This window comes from Salvelinus alpinus, chromosome 31, assembly GCF_045679555.1.
Source record: "Salvelinus alpinus chromosome 31, SLU_Salpinus.1, whole genome shotgun sequence".
In the NCBI taxonomy this organism is placed as follows: Eukaryota; Metazoa; Chordata; class Actinopteri; order Salmoniformes; family Salmonidae; genus Salvelinus; species Salvelinus alpinus.
Genome location: NC_092116.1, coordinates 11,966,354 through 11,991,514, shown reverse-complemented (window position 1 = coordinate 11,991,514; position 25,161 = coordinate 11,966,354).

Below are 25,161 nucleotides of genomic sequence, written 5' to 3'. Positions count from 1 at the left end.
AACAATATTCGTGCAGTGTGAAGTTTGTTCAGGTGAAAAGTTTAGTCAAGTGTTTTCAAGAGTACAGGTTATTTTTCAGCGTGCGTGTGGTCTTTCCTCAGTTGAAACTGTATGCACTCTATGGAAATCTTCCTTGTTTTACCATAAGAATACATTATTATTTACAGGAACAACTTGGGTAACAGTTACAGGGAAGAAGAGGGGAGTTAAATACGTAACACCCATACTCCCCAGATGCCAGGGGATCTTTACTAACCACAGAGAGTACAGACTTTGGTTTAGATCTAGTCTAAAAGACGATTCCTACTTACAGCACAGCATTCAGAGCAGTTTGGAGTTTCAAAATAATAGCCATGAATCAAGTGTAAGTTGGTAAATGTTCTCTGTTGTCAACAAGCTGACTCCCCACTATGTTGACAGACTATGGAGGTCTACTTGAAGAAAGACCACACACACTACCATAACAGCATGTCACTGCAAATTACAATTATAGTATTGCGTGAATCATTTCTGATACAATGCAATGGGGGGGAATGGTTTCTATGGAAACCCCGTTATGAACCCCATTATTAAACTGGTTGTTTGGAGCCTGGGTGTTGATTGGACGAGCAGCATTCCAAGCCGTGCTGTATTGGCCGTCACAGACATATGCCTGCTAACAGTTCCATCTGAAAATTATCACTGCGCCTTCATAAGAATATCATGTTCATGTTGCTGTCCGAATCATCTCTTGTATTTATCTCAACTTGCACATTATTTCCCGTTGTTTAAAGCCTAGCATTTAGTTTGGTGCAGCTGGGGTTAATACAAGCCTCACTCTCTGCCTGTCCTAATTAAGTGAAGGGTGCCTAGACTAACATCTTTCTTTTGAGCCAGTTGAAATCACGCATCAACGTCATTATTATGGACATTTCCAAATGAAGGTCAATTGAATTGAAATGTTTTCAATTCATGAAATACATGCAGCTAGTGTACTGTCATTCCAGGTTCAATGTTTGACATTAGTCATGAAGTTGGCTAGCTAGCTAGCTAGCTAGCTAGCTAGCTAGCAAGTGACACCAAAGTTATCCAGCCTGCATAGCAACCATATTATTTCGAAAGGACAACCTGTCCTTTTGCGTAGCAACTATGCAAATAATAATGAACGACTGGGTCGCGTCTGTAGCAACATGACCAAAATAACTAACAACCAGACCTTTGTCCGGACTATATATTCTGGTGGAAGAATGAAATTGTATGTTCTACAACGGGTTGGTCAAAACAAGTATTGTGATTGGTTGAGATGGGTTCTAAGCCATACTAAAATATGTAATTCATTGTTATTTTAATATGTTGGCAACAGTTTAATCAAAGCAATAAGGCACGCGAAGCAGTGCTGTATCATAAAAATACACTCACAGGTAAATGGGTTAACGAAAAATACCATTTACCTGTGAGTGTATTCATGATACAGCACTGCCTATTGTGCCGTATTGCTTAATTATATGTGAGCAGTTGAATAGGGGTTGTAAATGTATAGATTTTTCACACTGGGCGCAACACAATGTTTTTTTAAACATATACATTTTTTATTGTCTTTGGTAAACAGATTGTGGTTTCAAATGACAGATTATTTGAATTCCAAGCACAGTTGAGTTTTTTTTATTTGATGGGGCAAAAAATGACTGTCTTCTGTCTCTCTAAGGATGTACTTTCTTTAGCCATCCTGCGTGCTGTCATCAAGGCTATTTTCTGAGTCCATGCTAAACCGGCTTATTATGTGTTTTTGTGTGGTTGTGATGCTGTGAAGTGTTTGACACGTGTTACATGGTCTTGTTTCATGAAGTGTTACATCACACAAGCTGAAAAGTTGAAACTTACTTGTTTACAAGCATATATTCAGTGTAACGTCACAGACAACCTACTGCCCAAAGTTCCCATATCTAATTCCCCAGGCAATTTTGAGGATTACAACTGGCACGCCGCTTCAATTGAAGTGATCTTAATGCTGGCAGTCCAGCCAAGGCTTGCCAGCCAAGCGTTGACCCTTACCTCAACCTTCATTATCACTGTAAATCCATAAACACCCAGTCCAGAGCTAAAGTAGAGATGAAAAAGGTTATGTTCTGTATATATAATATTTTAATTAGAGCCCAGATGAAAACCATATGAGGAACCTTGGAAAGTTTACTCTTCATTACAACCAGAAAAGTCCAAAGAAATGTCCCTTTTTATCGCCAAACTCCAACCCATAGAAATGTAAAGGTAGATTTAGCAATATAACATTACCGTGAGTAGCAGTTGACATTTGGAACAGAGTATGAACCCAGAGGCTCAACTCCTTGTCATTTGTTGTCACGCAGCTATCACATTGTACACGGGCCGGGCAAAGTTCTACAGTATGTAGATGCTTCACACTATCTGTGAGTGCAATCTCTTGGTTTGCACTCTCGGAACTTTTAGTTGCACATATTTTTATGATCATGTCATATTGCTGAGTCTCTGTGGAGATATTTTCAATCAGATTTTATGTGTACGAGATAGTCAGGAAATGTGAGGTTTATACAGTTCTAAATTACAATGCCACTTACTGATCCCTAAAGCCATGCAGCATGTACTGGAAGTGTGGTGATACTGCCCCAAAATTAGATGAAACCATACAAAATCCTAATATGCAGCTCATTAAATATGGGGTTTACTGTGGACTACATTTAGTTGGGATAAGCAGTGTGGTCTGCTGCACAGAGGCTTGCCCATATACTAGACTTGAATGTTACTGTTATAATAAATGTACTTACAAGTTATTAACTGTATACATGACATGTAACCCATGGGGCTTCACAGAGGCAAGCTTTTTTAAACTGGATGTTGAGTCAGATTACAACTCTACTGCTGTCTAACTCAGCTATGAATGTGTAAAAATGTTTTATTCAAATATATACAAGCAAGTGTGTTTGTGCTTCATATCTTTGTTTGACCACCATCCCTGCAAACCTCAAAAGTCATTCTACATGCGTCATCTCCTTTCACCTACTTACTGCAGTCGTGATTCTATGTTTTCATTTGGTCAGCTGGCTTGGTGGCTAATAGGCACAGCTGATTTGAACAGAGGTAAAGAAGTCACTTGTCATTTTGAATTGGTGTGCTAAATGTTTGGATAGGGACCAAGATGAGACGCTATCTTTTTGAGCTGCCAATGTTTTTTGTATTTATTTGTGGACTTAACTTGCTCTGTGCACGCCTACCACCGTACTGTGTAGTTGTTTTTATATATTGTAGCGACCCGCACAGACAGCTGTGTGTTATGTGTTAGGCTAGGAGGTGGTTGTGTTGTACTGACCAGTGCCCAGTGTTCGCGGGGTCCGACATGTCAATCAACCTGCTATCTGCCAATCACGGGAATGCCTGGAAGGTCTGATGCCGGGCATCCTGGCGGTTGGCGGAGTGGCGTGGAGGGGGTTGGGCAGGGGGATGGAGCATTGGAGGTTAAGACCCGGTTTGGCCTTTGTTCTCTCTCTTTTTACGTCTGGGCTTCACAAGAGAAGGTCACGATTGGCTTGTGGGTTATCTGTCATTTATTTGGCGTGGGCTACGGCCAAACAGTAGCCTGTGTAAAGTTGGTTTAATAAACCGTCGATTCGCAAACTCAATCCTATGTCTGGACAATTGTTCATTTATGATCTAGTCAGGTCATTACAATATGATTGACAACTCAAGATCCAGCGCAGGTATGATCGATACAAGGAAACTGACAAATCCCAGGTCTGTCCCAATGATGAAGTATGCAATTCTGATTGCAAAGGAGATACCACACTGACCTACAGAAGAACTTCCCAGATGAAGAAACTTAATTTGTTGATTTCTTATGCAGAAGCTAGAGTGATCTATCACCAAGGAACCTGCTACTAATGTTGAGAGAAAGGCAAGTGTCTTCACTGACATTTTCAACCTATCCCTGACCGAGTCTGTAATACCAACATGTTCCAAGCAGACCACCATAGTCCCTGTGCTCAAGAACACCAAGGTAACCTGCCTAAATGAATACCGACTCGTAGCACTCATGTCTGTAGTCATGAAGTGCTTTGAAAGGTTGGTCATGGCTCACATCAACACCATTATCCCAGAAACCCTAGACCCACTCCAATGTGCATACCGCCCCAACAGATCCACAGATGACGCTCTCTCTATTGCACTCCACTCTGCCCTTTCCCACCTGGACAAAAGGACCACCTACGTGAGAATGCTATTCATTGACTAGAGCTCAGCGTTCAACACGATAGTGCCCTCAAAGCTCATCACTAAGCTAAGGACCATGGGAATAAACACCTCCCTCTGCAACTGGATCCTGGACTTCCAGACGGGCCGCCCCTAGGTGGGCTCTTCGCTGGCCATGGCAGAACACTGACATTCCCGTCTTGCAGGAAATCACGCACAGAACGAGCAGTATGGCTGGTGGCATTGTCATGCTGGAGGGTCATGTCAGGATGAGCCTGCAGGAAGGGTACCACATGAGGGAGGAGGATGTCTTCCCTGTAACGCACAGCGTTGACATAGCCTGCAATGACAACAAGCTCAGTCCGATGATGCTGTGACACAACGCCCCAGACCATGACGGACCCTTTACCTCCAAATCAATCCCGCTCCAGAGTACAGGCCTCGGTGTAACGCTCATTCCTTTGACGATAAACGCGAATCCGACCATCACCCCTGGTGAGACAAAACCGTGACTTGTCAGTGAAGAGCACTTTTTGCCAGTCCTGTCTGGTCCAGCGACGGTGGGTTTGTGCCCACAGGCGACATTGTTGCCGGTGATGTCTGGTGAGGACCTGCCTTACAACAGGCCTACAAGCCCTCAGTCCAGCCTCTCTGTCTATTGCGGACAGTCTGAGCGCTGATGGAGGGATTGTGCGTTCCTGGTGTAACTCGGGCAGTTGTTGTTACCATCCTGTACCTGTCCCGTAGGTGTGATGTTTGGATGTACCGATCCTGTGCAGGTGTTGTTACACGTGGTCTGCCACTGCGAGGGCTATCAGCTGTCCGTCTCGTCTCCCTGTAGCGCTGTCTTACGCTTCTCACAGTACGGACATTGCAATTTATTGCCCTGGCCACATCTGCAGTCCTCAGGCATGCTGCAAGGAGGCATAAGGCAAATTCACGCAGATGAGCAGGGACCTTGGGCATCTTTCTTTTGGTGTTTTTTAGAGTCAGTAGAAAGGCCTCTTCAGTGTCCTAAGTTTTCATAACTGTGACCTTAATTGCCTACCGTCTGTAAGCTGTTAGTGTCTTTACGACCGTTCCCCATGTTCATTAATTGTTCATGGTTCATTGACCAAGCATGGGAAACAGTTTTTAAACCCTTTACAATGAAGATCTGTGAAGTTATTTGGATTTTACGAATTATCTTTGAAAGACAGCGTCCTGAGTTGCTGAGTTTACATGTACATTTACCTCAATGTACCGGTACCCCCTCTATATAGCCCCGTTACTGTTATTTTATAGTTGCTCTTTCATTATTTGTTGATTATTCTTTTCTTCTTTTTTAGAATGTTTACATTTTTCTATTTATTGTTTATTTAGTAAATACTTTCTTAACACCTATTTTTTCTTAAAAATTTATTTTTGGTTAAGGGCTTGTAAGTAAGCATTTTGCTGTTGTATTCGGTGCATGTGACAAATAAAATGTGAATTGATTTGAAAGGGCATCTTTGTATTCACACCTCCCAAATATGGATTTTGCCTTTAGGACAGGGGTATTCAACTCTGACCCTACGAGGTCCTGAGCCTGCTGCTTTTTTGTTCTACCTGATCATTAATTGCACACACCTGGTGTCCCAGGTCTAAGTCAGTCCCTGATTAGAGGTGAACAATGAAAAAAAATTGTGGAACTGGCGTTGAGGTCCAGAGTTGAGTTTGAGGACGTTTGGACATTACTTACCTTGCCAGTCACCAATGGCTGTGGTGAAAGACATTTTCAAAGTTTGTGAAATTTAGTCAGAGAGACTCAGTGGGTAAGCAAAGTTCTACAGTAGGCCCAACCATCTAACACTGATATCAATGGACAATTACCTGGATTGTCTACAATGAAGTTAAAAATAGATTCCAACATATGGCGAAATGTCAAAATGTGTTTTCACTCTTTAAAGCTGCAATATGTAACTTTATGGGAAACCCGACCAAATTCACATAGAAATGTGAGTTACAGATCTGTCATTCTCATTGACAGCAAGTCTAAGAAGCAATAGATTTGTTCTATGTGTGCTATTTGTATGCTTCCCGTTAAGTATTGTTTTTGCGCCTTTTACTTTAGGTTTTGTACACCAGCGCCAAACAACAATATTTCACAGTGGTTTGCATGGTACAATGCATGGTAAACTATGCATTGATTGTTTTGTCACACATTTATGATAGCAAATTTAAAAATAAATATCTTAATAAAAATCTTTTGAGCTTCTAGTCATGAAATCTATGCAGCCTACTCAATCACTTTTTATAGCTACTGTTTACAGGCCTCCTGGGCCATATACAGCGTTCCTCACTGAGTTCCCTGAATTCCTATCGGATCTTGTAGTCATAGCAGATAATATTCAAATTTTTGGTGATTTTAATATTCACATGGAAAGTCCACAGACCCACTCCAAAAGGCTTTCGGAGCCATCATCGACTCAGTGAGTTTTGTCCAACATGTCTCTGGACCTACTCACTGTCACAGTCATACTCTGGACCTAGTTTTGTCCCATGGAATAAATGTTGTGGATTTTAATGTTTTTCCTCATAATCCTGGACTATCGGACCACCATTTTATTATGTTTGCAATCGCAACAAATTATCTGCTCAGACCCCAACCAAGGAGCATCAAAAGTCATGCTATAAATTCTCAGACAACCCAAAGATTCCTTGATACCCTTCCAGACTCCCTCTGCCTACCCAAGGACGTCAGAGGACAAAAATCAGTTAACGTCCCTTCCCGAAAGACGGCACCCTACACAGGGCAGTGTCCCCAATCACTCTCCTGGGGCATTGGGATATATATATATTTTCTTTAGACCAGAGGCCTCCTACTGGCCCTCCAACACCACTTCCAGCAGCATCTGGTCTCCCTTTCAGGGACTGACCAGGACCAACCCTGCTTAGCTTCAGAAGCAAGCCAGCAATGGTATGCAGGGTGGATAATAAGGAATAAGGAAGTGGATGGCTGCAAACTTTCAACTTGTAAACTCGGACAAAACAGAGATGCTTGTTCTAGGTCCCAAGAAACAAAGAGATCTTCTGTTGAATCTGACAATTAATCTTGATGGTTGTACAGTCGTCTCAAATAAAACTGTGAAGGACCTCGGCGTTACTCTGGACCCTGATCTCTCTTTTGACGAACATATCAAGACTGTTTCAAGGACAGCTTTTTTCCATCTATGTAACATTGCAAAAATGTCACGGCTTTCTAATTCCTCCTCCTCGGACGAGGAGAGGCTCAGGTATCCTACCCAGCTTTGCCACACTCCGCGTGTGCCCCCCCCAATACATTTTTGGGTCTGACTCTCGGGCTCCCAACCGCGTCGCCGCGCTGCCTCCTCATACCAGCGCTTCGCTGCCTCCAACTCCGCCTTGGGACGGCGATATTCCCCTGGCTGAGCCCAGGGTCCTTTGCCGTCCAGAATCTCTTCCCAAGTCCAGGAGTCTTGGGTTTTTTTCCGCTGCTGTTGCCGCCCTTCTCCACTCCGCTTGGTCCTTTGGTGGTGGGTGTTTCTGTCACGGCTTTCTAATTCCTCCTCCTCGGACGAGGAGAGGCGAGAAGGATCGGACCAATATGCGGAGTGGTTAGTGTCCATAATTTATTAGCATCGAACTGATCACTATAATGAAACAAAATAACAAATAGAAAACCGACAAACTGTCCCGTGTGGCACAACAACTACACGGAAGACAAACACCCACAAAACACAAGTGAAACCCAGGCTGCCTAAGTATGATTCTCAATCAGGGACAACGATTGACAGCTGTCTCTGATTGAGAATCATACCCGGCCGGACACAAACATCCCAACATAGAAAATACCACATAGACAAACCCACCCAACTCACGCCCTGACCAACTAAATAAATACAAGAAAAAGGAAAACAGGTCAGGAACGTGACAAAAAATCCGAAACTTTCTGTCCAAAAATGACGCACAAAAATGTATCCATGCTTTTGTTACTTCTAGGTTAGACTACTGCAATGCTCTACTTTCCGGCTACCTGGATAAAGCACTAAATAAACTTCAGTTAGTGCTAAACACGGCTGCTAGAATCCCGACTAGAACCCCCAAAAATGATCGTATTACTCCAGTGCTAGCCTCCCTACACAGGCTTCCTGTTAAGGCAAGGGCTGATTTCAAGATTTTACTGCTAACCTACAAAGCATTACATGGGCTTGCTCCTACCTATCTTTCCGATTTGGTCCTGCCGTACATACCTACACGTACGCTACGGTCACAATACGCAGGCCTCCTAATTGTCCCTAGAATTTCTAAGCAAACAGCTGGAGGCAGGGCTTTCTCCTATAGAGCTCAATTTTTATGGAATGGTCTGCCTACCCATGTGAGAGACGCAGACTCGGTCTCAACCTTTAAGTCTTTATTGAAGACTCATCTCTTCAGTGGGTCATATGATTGAGTGTAGTCTGGCCGAGGAGTGTGAAGGTGAACGGAAAGGCTCTGGAGCAACGAACCGCCCTTGCTGTCTCTGCCTGGCCGGTTCCCCTCTCTCCACTGGGATTCTCTGCCTCTAACCCTATTACAGGGGCTGAGTCACTGGCTTACTGGTGCTCTTCCATGCCGTCCCTAGGAGGGGTGCGTCACTTGAGTGGGTTGAGTCACTGACGTGATCTTCCTGTCTGGGTTGGCGCCCCCCCATGGGTTGTGCCGTGGCGGAGATCTTTGTGGGCTATACTCGGCCTTGTCTCAGGATGGTAAGTTGGTGGTTGAAGATATCCCTCTAGTGGTGTGGGGGCTGTGCTTTGGCAAAGTAGGTGGGGTTATATCCTGCCTGTTTGGCCCTGTCCGGGGGTATCATCGGATGGGGCCACAGTGTCTCCTGACCACTCCTGTCTCAGCCTCCAGTATTTATGCTGCAGTAGTTTATGTGTCGTGGGGCTAGGGTCAGTCAGTCTGTTATATCTGGAGTACTTCTCCTGTCTTATCCGGTGTCCTGTGTGCATTTAAGTATGCTCTCTCTAATTATCTCTTTCTTTCTCTCTCTCGGAGGACCTGAGCCCTAGAACCATGCCTCAGGACTACCTGGCATAATGACTCCTTGCTGTCCCCAGTCCACCTGGCCGTGCTGCTGCTCCAGTTTCAACTGTTCGGCCTGCGGCTATGGAACCCTGACCTGTTCAGGGTGCTACCTGTCCCAGACCTGCTCTTTTCAACTCTCTAGAGACAGCAGGAGCGGTAGAGATACTCTTAATGATAGGCTATGAAAAGCCAACTGACATTTACTCCTGAGGTGCTGACTTGTTGCACCCTCGACAACTGCTGTGATTATTATTATTTGACCATGCTGGTCATTTATGAACATCTTGGCCATGTTCTGTTATAATCTCCACCCAGCACAGCCAGAAGAGGACTGGCCACCCCTCATAGCCTGGTTCCTCTCTAGGTTTCTTCCTAGGTTATGGCCTTTCTAGGGAGTTTTTCCCAGCCACCGTGCTTCTACACCTGCATTGCTTGCTGTTTGGGGTTTTAGGCTGGGTTTCTGTACAGCACTTTGAGATATCAGCTGATGTAAGAAGGGCTAAATAAATACATTTGATTTGATTTTGATTTGATAAACTGAAATCAGGCTAATTATTTGAATTTTAGCAACCAGGAAATGGAGGACTTTCTTCATATTGCACCTTTTTTATATCGTGCTGACTACTGTCTGTTGTGTTTAGCAGGATTCACATTCATATCTTTGCTACTTTTCAGTTGGACTCACTTAACCAATTTCATAGATGAAAGGTGGGAAAAAGACAGTAACATAAAACGGTCAGTCAAATGGGTTTGTAGTAACGCCGACTACTGCCTCTGCATGTTAAACTTCTTGTCAATAGGGGGCGCTGTTTTCACTTTGGAAAAAATCGTGCCCAATTTAAACAGCCTCGTACTCTATTCTAGATCATACAATATGCATATTATTATTACTATTGGATAGAAAACACTCTCAAGTTTCTAAAACTGTTTGAATTATATCTGTGAGTAAAACAGAACTCATTTGGCAGCAAACTTCCATATAGGAAGTGAAAAATCAGAAAACGAGGCTCTGTTTCAGGGCCTGCCTATTCAACTGGCTTTTATTTATCGATATACATGCACTTCATACGCCTTCCACTAGATGTCAACAGGCAGTGGAAGGTGGAATGGGGTGTCTAGCTTGATCTGAGGTCGAACAAGAGCTTTTGGAGTGACAGGTCTGCCATTTTGTCAGTTTTCCAAGGCGCGCGAAGGAGCTCCACATTGTCTTCTGAAAAGCGTTCGGTATACATGGCGAATATCTCCGGCTCTGATTTTATTTGATACATATGCGAATTCAACAGAAGAAATGGACATTCTAAAACCAAACAACGATTTATTCTGGACCAAGGACTCCTTGTACAACATTCTGATGGAAGCTCAGCAAAAGTAAGAAAACATTTATGATGTTATTTCGTATTTCTGTGGAATATGTAGAATCCAACAGGGCGGAGAATATGTGAGCGCTGTCTCACAATAATGTATTTTGTATGTTGTAGTAAAGTTATTTAAAAAAAATCTAACACAGCGGTTGCATTAAGAACCAGTGTATCTTTCATTTGCCATACAACAAGTATTTTTATGTAAATGTTTTATGATGAGTTCTTTAGGTCAGATTCACGGTGAGTGTCCAAAATTATCTCCGGACTATTCTGGTGAAAATGTTGCTGACGTATTGCAGCAATGTATAACCACGATTTGCAGCTCTAAATATGCACATTTTCGAACAAAACATAAATGTATTGTATAACTTGATGTTATAAGACTGTCATCTGATGAAGTTGTTTCTTGGTTAGTGACTAATTATATCTCTATTTTGTCGGTTTTGTGAAAGCTACCTATGCGGTGGAAACATGGTGAAAATATGCGGTTGTGTGTTTGGCTATTGTGGTTAGCTAATATAAATACATATTGTGTTTTCGCTGTAAAACATTTTAAAAATCGGAAATGATGGCTGAATTCACAAGATGTTTATCTTTCATTTGCTGTATTGGACTTGTGATTTCATGAAAATTATATTATATGATATCCCTGTCCCGTTAGGCTAGGCTATGCTAGTCAGCTTTTTTGATGAGGAGGATCCCGGATCCGGGATGGGTATCACTGAAAGGTTAAATCCATAGATTATGGCCTAATGAATTTATACTGAACAAAAATATTAATGCAACATGCAGCAATTTCAACTATTTTACTGAGTTACAGTTCATGTTTCGGAAATCAGTGAATTGAAATAAATTAATTCGGCCCTAATCTATGGATTTCACATGACTGGGCAGGGGCGCAACCATGGGTGGGCCTGGGAGGGCATATGCCCACCCACTTGGGAGGCAGGCCCATCTACTAGGGAGCCAGGCCCAGTCAATCAGAATGAGTTTATCCCCACAAAAGGGCTTTATTACAGACAGAAATACTCCTCAGTTTCATCAGCTGTCCGGGTGGCTGGTCTCAAACGATCCCACGGGTGAAGAAGCTGGGCTGCTGTGGATACACGTGGTCTGTGGTTGTGAGGCCAGTTGGACGTACTGACAAATTCTCTAAAACGACATTGGAGGCAGCTTATGGTAGGGAAATTAACATTCAATTCTCTGGCAACAGCTCTGGTGAACATTCCTGCAGTCAGCATGCCAATTACACGCTCCCTCAAAACTGTGACATCTGTGGCATTGTGTTGTGTGAAAAAACTGCATATTTTAGTGGCCTTTTATTGTCCCCAGCACAAGGTTCACCTGTGTACTGATCATGCTGTTTATTCAGCTTCTTGATATGCCACACCTGTCAGATGGATGGATTATCTTGGCAAAAGACAAATGCTCACTAACTGGGATGTAAACAAATGTGTGCACAAAATTGAAGAGAAATAAGCTTTTTGTGCATATGGAAAATTCCTGGGATATTTTATTTCAGCTCATGAAACATGACTATATTTCAATTGACTGATTTCCTTATATGAACTGTAACTCAGTAAAATCGTCGAAATTGTTCTATTTATACTTTTGTTCAGTTATATTTGTAACAAGTACCACTGCCTGTCTGGGATATATGGGCGGCAGGTAGTCTAGTGGTTAGAGCCTTGGACTAGTAACCGAAAGATTGTGAGATCGAATCCCCAAGCTGATAAGGTAAACATCTGTCGTTCTGCCCCTGAACAAGGCAGTTAACCCACTTTTCCTAGGCCGTCAATTGAAAATAAGAATTGGTTCTTAACTGACTTGCATAGTTAAATAAAGGTAAAAAAATATGTATTACGCCGACTACTACCTTTGTTGTGTGTAATAGTAGCGCCGAATGCCACTACTTGAGTTATGCGCCAATAGCGCCAAATTCTGCTGTCTGTTAGCACTGACTCTTTATATATGGTGTTGTCTATGATATAGGCCCACGTGTCTGTTAGGCATGATGCTGCTCTCTCTGTTAACTGAATATAGGAAGTGCTGATGAGGCAGATGTATTATCTCTAGCTGGTTATCTGCTATATTGATTACCAAAGATGTTTCTCAACATGCTATTGATATTATTGTCGGAATTGTATAGGTTAATGCAGTAACGCTAGATATCCACCATCTGTGATAAGTACTGTATATATTTTTTCCCTAGGGGCCCCTCAAAATACATGGTCGTGTGTGGCAGCACTGATAATCTTTTCAAAGTTTTGGTTACGGTTAACACAGTAATCATATCAACTCATGTTTAAGCAGTCCCAAGCATTGTGTAACTCATATTTCAACTGCGCTAGCTACTAATACTCACTCACTCTCATGTCTAGTGAGGCCCAGTCATGAATAAAGGAGCAGGAGGGCTACAGTATGTTGAATGTGTATCTGACACTGCCATGTTGGGCCCTCGCCAGGATTATAATTCTCTGAGCAAGGGCATCAGAGCTGAAAACATCCAGTAGTAAATAACATGTAGGTGTCTGATCCTCTGTTTAATGCTGACTCGGAGATAACCGATGATCCTTCAGCTCATCAACAATGCTAGAACAGCCACCAACCGCACTCCCACTGCCTTTTGATTTCAAATGCAACGACGTGCTCAATAAAAAAAAAGGATCATTGCTAATAAATTATCATGTGATCCCACCCCCTCTCCCTTCTCTCTCTTTCCCTCCCCTCCATCCGGCATCATAAAAGTTATCTTTGAAATGTGAAGCCTTATCTGAGGCACGGAATGAAATGAAGTTCTCACAAGAAACGTAGATTTAAAAAAAGGCAGCTGACTGTCAACATGCTGGTGATGTTATCTCGACCAAGAGAGAAAAGTACTAATTAAAATGTGTACTTTCTTCTCTCCTCCAGCTCTCATGTTTTAGTTCTTACAGAGCAGTGGCACCGTTTCCAGTTTCTTGTCAAGTCTGTTGGCTTGGATAGAGATTAAATGGGTAATTCTTACAAAAGGTTGGCAGGCAGTTACACTATTCTGCATTCATGTATTTCAGTAAAATTTTATTTTTGGTTGGTATCCTGGAAAACCAATAATGTTTGATAGGGCTCAATGTTAAAATAGGGCTCAATGTTAAAATAATCTTAATGTTATTAAAGACTTTGACATACTGTATGTACTATAACCTTAGATCAGACAAATTATTTTATAATTTTTTCAACTTGTGTGTTTGTTGTAATGATAGTTTAGCAGAAGAGTTGTACCTTCATTCAATCAATGGCATTGTTAGTCATTAATGATTTTTAGATCCAGCTATTAAAGCTATTAAAGCATTGTGAAACCACATGAATTCTTACCTTATTTTGCAGCTGACCCTATTGTGTTGTTTCTACAATTTCTTGCACTTGTTTTGAAAAATGATAGCTCTTAAAGGGGACCCTAGTATGTACCTTATGGCTATTTTCTTCTTGGAAATCCAATGACAAACACCTACCATCTGCCAAGATGTATGGCCTCAAATGATGTGCCTTTTCTGCAGCCTCTTTCTTGATGGCACTTGGGGAGGAAAGCTAGTTGTGAGAAAGTAAAGTGGCTGTGCTTGTGAGCTATTGCCTTGTGTGGCTTCAGCAGAGATCAATTAGTATTTGTGAGAGCTGAGAGGAGAAAAGAAGAAGAACATCTACTATTGGGAGTAATATCAGAGTTTGGCTAGTAGTTTGTCTGTGCCCAATGATACATGGGAGTACAATTTTCCAGCCATGTTTGTGGTGTAGAATGTTATATATCCTGTGAAAGGAAACACAGTTTTTCATGTATGGATATTTTGACATTTTGCTTTCTTGAATCATATCTCTCTCTACTATATATTACCACTTGAAAGCTAACTAAAAGGAGCTGCCAGATTTTACCACCCGTCAGAAGATCAATTCAACTTTGTTGACATGACACTGCTGTAGAGTGCTTTAAACGTATCACTTCCAAAACTAAAATACAGTTTTGGTCAGTCCACTGAATTATTTCCCCATGGAGGCTCGTCATTCTAAACTTCACTTATATCTTATATCTATCTTGTGAAATAAATAATGAATGGCTCTCCTTCCAGCGGCCCTGCGGCTATCAGAGGAAGCACAGAGAAAGAGAAACATTGCATGTTTGCTTTGAGAAGGGTCTGCAGCATTTATAACCCGCAAGGGCAAGCAGAGCTATTTTCTTTAACAATTTTCCTTCTCCCTTTGGTGACAACTTGTCAGTTATATCTACAGGACAAATATTAATTGAAGTGGAGAGTCAGTGAATGCTCCTTTTAATGTTTGCAGGCACATGCTGTGTACTGGAAGTCTGTATGGATGTGAATACCACCAATAAATTAGCATCAATGCTCTGCATAGCCTTGTTATATTAACCAAAAAATGTATTAACTTAAAACATTTAATAAAGACATAGTATTTTAATCCTATTTAATATTACACGTTTCTCTAAGTCTGACAAAATGGAAGTAAGTAATCTACAAAAATAAATACACGATTTAACTGCTTTCCTACTTTCAAAAAGCAAACGCTGTCAACCAAAGTGTTGAGTTTTCAATCGTGTCCCACCTTATACCTCATGCGTTAGTTTGTCCACATACAGTGCCTTCAGAAAGTTTTGTGTTACAAAATGGGATTAAAATGGGATTAATTGTATTTTTTTGTCAACGATCTACACAAAATACTGTCAAAGTAGAAAAAAATTATAACATTTGTCAAAAGTTATGAAAAATAAAACACATATCTTGATTAGAAAAGTATTCAACCCCCTGAGTCAATACGTGTTAGAATCACCTTAGTCAGCAATTACACTTGTGAGTCTTTCTGGGTAAGTCTCCAAGAGCTTTCCACACCTGGATTGTGCAAAATCTGCCCATTTAGTCTTTTGACACTTCTTCAAGCTTTGTCAAGTTGGTTGTTGACCATTGCTACACAACGATTTTCAGGCCTTGCAATAGATTTTCAAGTAGATTTAAGTGAAAACTGTAACTCGGCCACTCAGGAATATTCCCTGTCTTCTAGGTAAGCAACTCTAGTGTAGATTTGGCCTTGTTTTAGGTTATTGTCCTACTGAAAGGTGAATTCAACTCCCAGTGTCTGGTGGAAAGCAGACTGAACCAGGTTTTCCTCTAGGATTCTGTCTGATCTTAGCTCCATTTCTTTTTTTTTATCCTGAAAAACTTGATTACAAGCATACTCATAACATGATGCAGCCACCACGATGCTTGAAAATATTGAGAGTGGTACTCAATAATGTGTTGTGTTAAATTTGCTTCAAACATACCACGTTCTATTCAGGACAACAATTGAATTGCTTTGCCACAATTTCTGCAGTATCACTGCAAATCAGGATGCTTGATTTGGAATCTTTCTTCTTTTCACTCTGTCATCTGAGTTAGGAAGGACGCCTGTATCTTTCTAGTGACAGGGTGTATTGATATACCATCCAAAGTGTAATTAATAATAACTTCACCATGCCCAAAGGGATGTTCAATGCCTGCTTTTTTTTACCCATCTACCAATACTGTAGGTGCCATTCTTTCCAAGGAATTGGAAAACCTCCCTGGTCTTTGTGGTTGAATCTGTGTTTGAAATTCACTGCTCGACTGAGGGACTTTACAAATAATTGTATGTGTGCGGTACAGATATGAGGTAGTCCCCAAAAAATTATGTTAAAGACTATTATTGCACACAGTGAGTCCATGCAACTTATTATGTGACTTGTTAGGCACACTTTAAGCAAGGGGTTGAAAACTTGACTCAAGACATTTGAGCTTTTCATTTTTAATTTGTAAACATTGCTAAAAACACAATTCCATTTTGCCATTATGTGGTATTCTGTGTAGGCCAGGGGGGAAAACACTTCATTAAATCAATTTTCAATTCAGGCTGTAACACAACAAAATGTGGAAAAAGTCAAGGGATGTGAATACTTTCTGAAAGCATTGTACATTTACATCTGAACGTTCTCCTGAACAGGCCCATGTTGGAGATGGAGATATGAGGCCTTTTCCCAGAAGTCTTAGCTTGTCAAACAGCTGCGGGGTCATGGTTGATCTGAGTCGTGGGGGACTATTTCCCATTTAATCCCTCAAGATTGTTTTGTGTACCAAGAGCAAAAGATTCCATAATAAAGACAAACATAATTTGTTTTCATTTTATGCAGGGTGCTTTGGTTAAACAATACTGTATGTGTTTCATGTTTGAACACCCTACATTGGCTCCCTGATGGCTCCTACAGTACTCACTGTAAGGGGTATTTCGAGACACTTAATATGCAGTCACCTGAATTCAAATTTGATGAACAAGAAAGTTTAGATGAGGTAAGGCTTTGGAAAGACTTCAGGTATTTGAGATTTCAATAGAGCTCTGTGACTGACGTGTTTTGACGTTGTAAGAATGTCATGTGGGGACGTACACCTCCACACTATTTCCCATTACACGATTCAACCCTTGTTCCTCCATCCATCCATGTAGCCCCAATCTCACCGAATGGTCCCTCCAATCGCAGATAAAAATCTAAAGTGAACGTGACCCCGGGACATTGTTGCAGTTAACTTTCTGTGTGCTGGCTTTCCCAAGGAATGTGTCGCCTGAGGCAGACTTTGACTAAGAACACGTCGATATTACATTTTCGGGGTTAGTCATTCAGTAAAGACATTAGGTAGCACTTTACTTGGCACCCAGTGTCAACACGTTATGATAGGGTCATAACTATGTCATAATGTCATAACAGCTGACATAACCTGTCATAATATGGTCATAACGCTGTCATGACCCATATTTATTTACACTTGCTGTGACAAATATTGTATTATTTTATGGCTGGTTAGTGTGAAAATGCCAATAAGTTCCATTTGTTTGAAAGTTTCTCTTCAATCCTTTGTAATGAAGTATCTCTTTTTTTATGTGTCATGACAGTATTATAGCATGTTATGTCAGCTGTTATGACATATTATGACTAGAGGTCGACCGATTAATCGGCATGGCCAGTTAATTAGGGAGGATTTCAAGTTTTCATAACAATCGGTAATCTGCATTTTTGGACACCGATTATGGCCGATTACATTGCATTCCACGAGGAAACTGCATGGCAGGCTGACCACCTGTTACGCGAGTGCAGCAAGGAGCCAATGTAAGTTGTTAGCTAGCATTAAACGTATCTTATAAAAAACAATCAATCTTAACATAATCACTAGTTAACTACACATGGTTGATATTACTAGGTTATATAGCTTGTCCTGCGTTGCATATAATCAATGTGGTGCCTGTTAAATTATCATCGAATCACAGCCTATTTCGCCAAACGGGGGATGATTTAACAAAAGGGCTCTGGAGACGCACAGGAGGCTTGGTGCGTGGTGCCGGAACTGGTGGTACCGGGCTGGAGACACGCACCACAGGGCGAGTGCATGGAGGAGGAACAGGGCTCTGGAGACGCACTGGAAGCCTGGCGCGTGGTGTTGTCACTGGTGGTACTGGGCTGGGACGAGGAGGTGGCGCCGGATATACCGGACCGTGAAGGCGTACAGGAGCTCTTAAGCACCGAGCCTGCCCAACCTTACCTGGTTGCATGCTCCCCGTAGCCAGGCCAGTGCGGCGAGGTGGAATAGCCCGCACTGGGCTGTGCTGGCGAACCGGGGACACCATGCGTAAGGCTGGTGCCATGTACACCGGCCCGAGGAGACGCACTGGAGACCAGATACGTTGAGCCGGCTTCATGGCACCTGGCTCGATGCCCACTCTAGCCCGGCCGATACGTGGAGCTGGAATGTACCGCACCGGGCTAAGCACACGTACAGGAGACACCGTGCGCTTTTCCGCATAACACGGTGTCTGCCCGTACTCTCGCTCTCCACGGTAAGCACGAGGAGTTGGCGCAGGTCTCCTACCTGACTTCGCCACACCCCCCTTTATCCCCCCCCCCCCTGGGGCTGCTTCTCAGGCTTCCGTGCTAGCCGCGTACCTTGATAACGTCTCCGTTTCTCCATTCTCCTGTATCCCTCCTCGCACTGTTCCATTGAATCCCAGGCGGGCTCCGGCACTCTCTCTGGATCGATCGACCAGTGCTCTATTTCCTCCCAGGTTGTATAGCCCAGATCCTTCTCCCAAGTCCATGAGTCCTGCGTAATGGGCCGCTGCTGCTACTGTCGCTGCTGCCCGTTACCATGCTGCTTGGTCCGATGTTGGTGGGTGATTCTGTAACGCTCGTCTTCGGGTGAAAGAGAGGAGGACCAAGGCGCAGCGTGGTAAATGTTCATGATGATGAATTTTAATGATAATCTAACAAACAGAACACTAACAAAATACAAAACAACAAACGAAGTGAACAAACGAACGAAACAGTACCGTGTGGCGAACAAACACAGACACGGCAAAAATCACCCACAAACAAACAGTGAAAACAGGCAACCTTAATATGGTTCCCAATCAGAGACAATGACAAACACCTACCTCTGATTGAGAACCATATTAGGCCAAACAATAAACCCAACATAGAAACACATAACATAGAATGCCCACCCAGCTCACGTCCTGACCAACTAAACAAAGACTGAACAAAGGAAATAAGGTCAGGAACGTGACAACTCGAAAGATGAGAGAACCATTCCTTCACCTCAGTATAACATCTTTCGTCCGACAGACGTTTACATGACACCCAGAATGCATTGTATAATGTCACCAAACATGGCGCCACACTTAGCTTAACATGAGCTCATTTATAATCTGTACAACCTTCAAAAAAGTATTTTACACACATCATAGGTGTCCATTACAATCTATGTAATAACTAGTTGTCACCAGTACTTGTGAACATGTGAATAAAACTGTAAATGCCAACCAGAAAATGTGCCAGTTTGTGCAGGACTGCGCAAATGTCTGCATACTTGATCTGCGGAAACACTGGGGAAGGGCATGGACTCTCCTCAAAGAGAGAGGTTTGTCCGGCTCAGTAAAGTCAAAAACATAAATTGTCCGCAATACTGAAATGGGCTACTTATATGTGAATTAATGAGGAGGCAATTCAAAACTGTTAGAAAATAATACTTGTTCGAAAATAATTTGAAATTGACAAGTTGAAACATAACACGTTACTTATCTATAGGCTAACTGTCCTGTTGCGTAACAATCACATTTTGAAACAGTGAGTGCATTCTGACATCCCGTGCATAAAACAACTCAGGCTGGGGCGACCGTTAGAGATATTTGGAACTCACATGTGAAAAGGTTAAGGTAACATTGATTACAAAAAGGACACCTGTACAGGAAAGTATAATACATGCAACATAGACGTTCACAAGCTTTCTTAGAATAAACCATTTGATTAGCTGAAAATCTCTAATTTCACTCCATGTTCTCTTATTCTTTAAAATGATTGAGGGTTTGGCACAATTCTATGCACTTTTCTCTTCCATTCAGTGATTGGTGTCCGTAAAATTGCCTAGCTTGATTTGTACCTTAATGTGTTCAAGATGTGTCTGAGTCTTATAACCTTTCCCTATTAGCAATGTCCTTTTATCTGTGTTAATGAAAACACTCTTTACATTTACATTTACATTTAAGTTAACTCTTTAGAGCTCTTGAGATACTCAAGGCAACCATAGTTTTCACTGCATGTACTGTATGACGTAACACACTTGTTCTAGTATTAATATTCTCCATTAGGCTTCCCCATGTAAGCTGTGTCATTTACTTACTGTTAGAATCAGAGATACACTTTTGCTTGAATTTATCTGTTTAAAGTCCTTCTCAATAGTTGTTTCTGGCAATAACAAAAAACCTACAAAAAACGAATGATTTCAGGCACGAGGGGAATATAACAACTGGAATCCAACACAATCTTAAGCCTAGTTTAAGAAAAGAGTCTGACAAACAAATGAAGACAGCTAACTTTCCCTCCAAAAAAGCACTTCAACTTTGACTCAACATATTTGGATTAAGAGACAAATCTGAAGCAGTTTTCAAAGAGAAGTGTACATTACATAATGGTATGAATATGTTCCCTCTCTAATGCACCTGCAGGACAGTGTGTTGATTGCTTTGGCCATAGAGTTCCTGCACTCTGGTTCACCTACGATTCTGGCCTCCGATTGGGACAATCTCTTCACTCAGCAAGAATTAGTGTTTTCTAAGTATGGAGTATCAATACAGTATTCTCTCTGAATAGGGAAAAGGGAACAGAGGGAGTCGGGTTTTGCAAAAGCCCCTCAGGGCAGGGAATATTTGTAATCTGCTGTTCGAAAACTATCTGTTGAGCAGAGGGCGAGATGGATGAGGTTGAGGCCTGTTGGGAAATGGCTCTTTTAATGACATACATTTCGGATCAGAATAATTGACAATACCCTATAGTCAAAGTTCATCCTGTATGTCACGCCCTGACCTTAGAGATCCTTTTTATGTCTCTATTTTGGTTTGGTCAGGGCTTGAGTTGGGGTTGGCATTCTATGTCTGGTGTTCTATGTTTTCTTTTCTGTGTGTTTGGCAGGGTGTGGTTCTCAATCAGAGGCAGCTGTCTATCATTGTCTCTAATTCAGAACCATACTTAGGTAGCCTTTTTCCACCTGTGTGTTGTGGGTAGTTGTTTTCTGTTTTGTGTCTGCACCAGACAGGACTGTTTCGTTTCGTTCACTCTCTTTGTTGTTTTTTGTTGTTTCAGTGTTCAGTTTATTTATTAAATTACAATGAACACTTACCACGCTGCGTGGTAAGGACGATCGTTACACTGTAGTTCTCTGGAGTGTAATGTTAAGTCTTGAGTTTGTGATGAAATGATCAACTCAGTGTTGAACAGTGTGCAAGTGCAAGGGGGGAAATATCTCTCCATGTACCCTTATAACCACTACTATACAAATCAAACTTTTGTACAGTTTCATGACCCTTTGACAGCCATGCTGACCCAGGGCTCACAATCTCCATTTTGTTGAAACCAACTCTACCATAGCCTTTTAGTTGGATCATTTTGCAGTAGTTTCTGGAGGAAACCATAATTGTCCAGAAATGTGACCCTTGTGACCAAAGAATTCAGGAGGAGAGTTATAATAACCCAAATAGCCTATGATAATTGCTTATAATCCTGCAAAGTAAATAGCGAGGATTTGCCATGTTGCCAAACCAGTTTCATGTATGAATACGATTGTCCCCTGCCAAAACCTGCCAAAACCTGCCAAACCCTGCATTAAAAAAAACTACCTCTCTCAAAAATCCCGGGTCATGTTGGATCAGTCCTCATGATTAATCTTGAAAATATCTGCACTAGGCCAATATGATTCAATTCCGGAGCCAGGGGGGTTTGGCAACTCACATGCCATTGATATTTCCCCAGTATTACCAAGAGTTACAGTATGTTTCTTCTCTCTGGGAAATTTCTTCTGAATTGTGTTTATTTTCGATCTATCAAATCTATCAAACTCGGACAGTCAAACTTCTCTGGTAAAGGTGGGAATGTCTGAACGTGTCATTTAGTTAATTAACTGTGGTGTCATTTGGGAGACCTACGTGCTGCATAACCTAAAGGGGATGAATACCCTGAAAGATTTGGCACTGCTTAACGGAGTAGTCATCAGTTCGCTGGTTAAAAACGTTTGACAGGAGACTATGTGCCAGGTTTTAATGTGTTTGTCAGTCTTGAATTAGGTGTTATCTGTATTCAGGAAACCAGTCCTATGGGTTTTCTGGTTTGATCATGTCCTCACCTCCCTCCCTGACTCTCCAAGTCCCCCTGATAGATCAGAGATGACAGAATAGTTTTTAAGCAATACAGATGGAGAAATCCCTTGTTTAGTCTAAATGGAGACATTTCCATACAGTTAACACCTTTCTAATACACTCAAATGTTTTCAGTGTGGGCATATTGATTTAAAGTGAGCAAGTTATGGTATTAGAATCTACCCTCTGACACTCTGACACATGGACATAAAATCTCACACGTGACACTGCTTCTAAACCGTCTTTAGTCTTGATTAATATTTGTATTTTAATGAATGTGAACTACGGAATTACCAAGATTATGGTGCAGACTGCAGATAATGAGAATATCCTCAGTAATACGGAATGACACCAGTAAGTAGAGTATTGGATAAGGGTAAAAAACTGCTAAGTCTACAAGAGGATGTTTTTGTTTAAGGGAAAGTATCAAATGAACGAGAATGTCATTGCTATTTATTAGCTTGGTCAGAGGCATATTCAAAACAAATGGAAAATTCTAATCTGAATGTCATTACTTTGACCATGGCAATTTGCGGAGGAATCAGGGAAGACCACATGTTTGGGATTCCAGAGTGTGGTTGTTTGTGTAAATTGCTTTAGAATGTTACAATTAATCTTGCAACTGGAAAGTCCCTAAAACCTGTTATTTAGCAGGAAATCCCTATTTGTCTGTTTGAACAATTGTCATTTCATGTGCTCTCAATGTTTGTGGTTTTGAAATTAAAAGTGAATTACTTTTAATGATCAAATGGGTACTCTGGATCATGGCCATAATGGCTTTGGGGAATATACACTGAGATTCGTATATGTTGTCTTCATGATGTGTTCTTAAATACAGTGAAACGTAGTACATGAGAAGAAAGATTTGTGGATGTATGGTTTATGTGGAGAAGTGGAGAAGGCATGCAATTTGACCTGTGTTTTTTCGTTCCATTCAGTGTGATTTGTAGGCTCCAGAAAAAGAAAAGAAAAACACTGGCTATACATCCGTATACATGGTCTGTTTTTCAACTACTAAAAACTATTGTCATAAGGTTGTGTGTTTTTCATATATTATATTGTTCCTATAAAATCAAAACCATAGGGAAATTCTCCCACAGTTATCCTAGTGACAGCACAACACACACACTATATCATAATAGGCCTGCAGCTACATTGTGGACAAAAACATGGCAAATGCATTGTATTTTATCCTTCAGGTCTGTCAACTTATCAACTATATTCCCTTCTGACTAAACAAAGAGCTAAACATGTCGCTTGACATTAACCAGATCTGTCAGTAAAACTAACTTTACTCTCCCATTAATTTTGGGCATGCGATAGCACTAGCTGCCAAAAGTGGTAAAAGGCAATAAAGGGTGGAATGCTGCAATGTCCCTTTCCAAACGATGTACCCAATGAGGCCTCTCTAACCTCGGGTGAATGCCATTTGCACCACTATTATTCCCAACCTTATTTATTTGGAATGGAGCATCCATTTTATTTTACATTTGCTGAGGAAATAGACGAGGCAATCGCATCCCGACCGCTGGGCTCCCATATTGTCAGAAATTACACTTTCAATTTACTGCGGTGCTTCCGCGCTGTAGGCTGCCTCTTTCATGATGATTGGCGGAGACAATTGAAAATACAATGGATTTTCCAGGACCGAGAGTGATTGCCATGATTGCTGTCATATTTGATTCGATGGAGGCCTTCGACTGTATGTGTTGATGCGCCTCAGCCCTCCTTTCCCTGCAAAACTTGCACATCTCATTCTTGAAGGAAGAAAGGCTGGTCTTTTCCAGGTTTAGAACTGAAACCTGGATTATTAAAACAAGTATATTTCACTTAATTAAAATAGTAGTTTGACTGTGAAAATTACTAGAAATCTGACCTGCTCTGGTCATGTTGAATACTAACATGTCTTAAAAAATAAAGAAAATCAATTTGGAAATGTATGAAAGAACATATTTGCCTCGTTAATTTTTCTATATTAAAAAGGTTAAAGGACCATGACAGTCAGGAATAACTTGTGTTGCTCCGGCAAGACATCCCCCTGCCAATGAGGATTTGGTTGACTAGGTTCCTCCCTGTTATAAGAGGACTCGTTATGTATTGCACTCCTAGAATGTGGAGCTTCACAGCTCACTGTGTTCCATCATCATTCCTCTAACTAATGAGCGATTGTTTGCAGGCTGATTAAATTTAAATTGCAAGCTTCACTGGTTTGAGCAACAGGTGTTTTTTTTCTTCTTTCATGAATCGTGAGAGGGAGTGTTGTTCACCTCCTACTCATGGTGATAATGTATTCGATTTCTCGGGCTACCGGTAGATTCAATGTGTGGAGCAAAACAAAGGAAAGATTTGACAAATTCCTGTTAGATTCATTATTAGGTTCGTACAGACTTGATATCCCCCCCTCTGGTCCCTAGAACAGCATACTGAACATTTAGGTTGAATCTGTTAGGGTCGTTTTCAGGTCTCCGACTAGGAGCTTTCCACTGCGGAAATTGAGTATACATCCAGTTATCCCTTTCCCGTGACCGGGGTAGTTTCACAACTAGGAAAGAATAACAATAACTTACCACTGAAATAAAAACTTAATACCTAATAGGTTCTGTGCTTTTTTTGAATTTATATGGTGGTCAAATGTACTGGATTAGCATTGAAGTTCAACAGCTGGTTTGATTTCTCTGCTCCACCGAGTTTCATTTTGTTCTCAACTTTGTGGCCCTTGGATTGACTTTTTTTCTCCTGAAAACCACCAAATACCTTTTTGCTAATGGTAGAGGCTGGCAGGCTGTTTTAAATGGGGGCGTGATAAGGTTGTGTCAATATAACA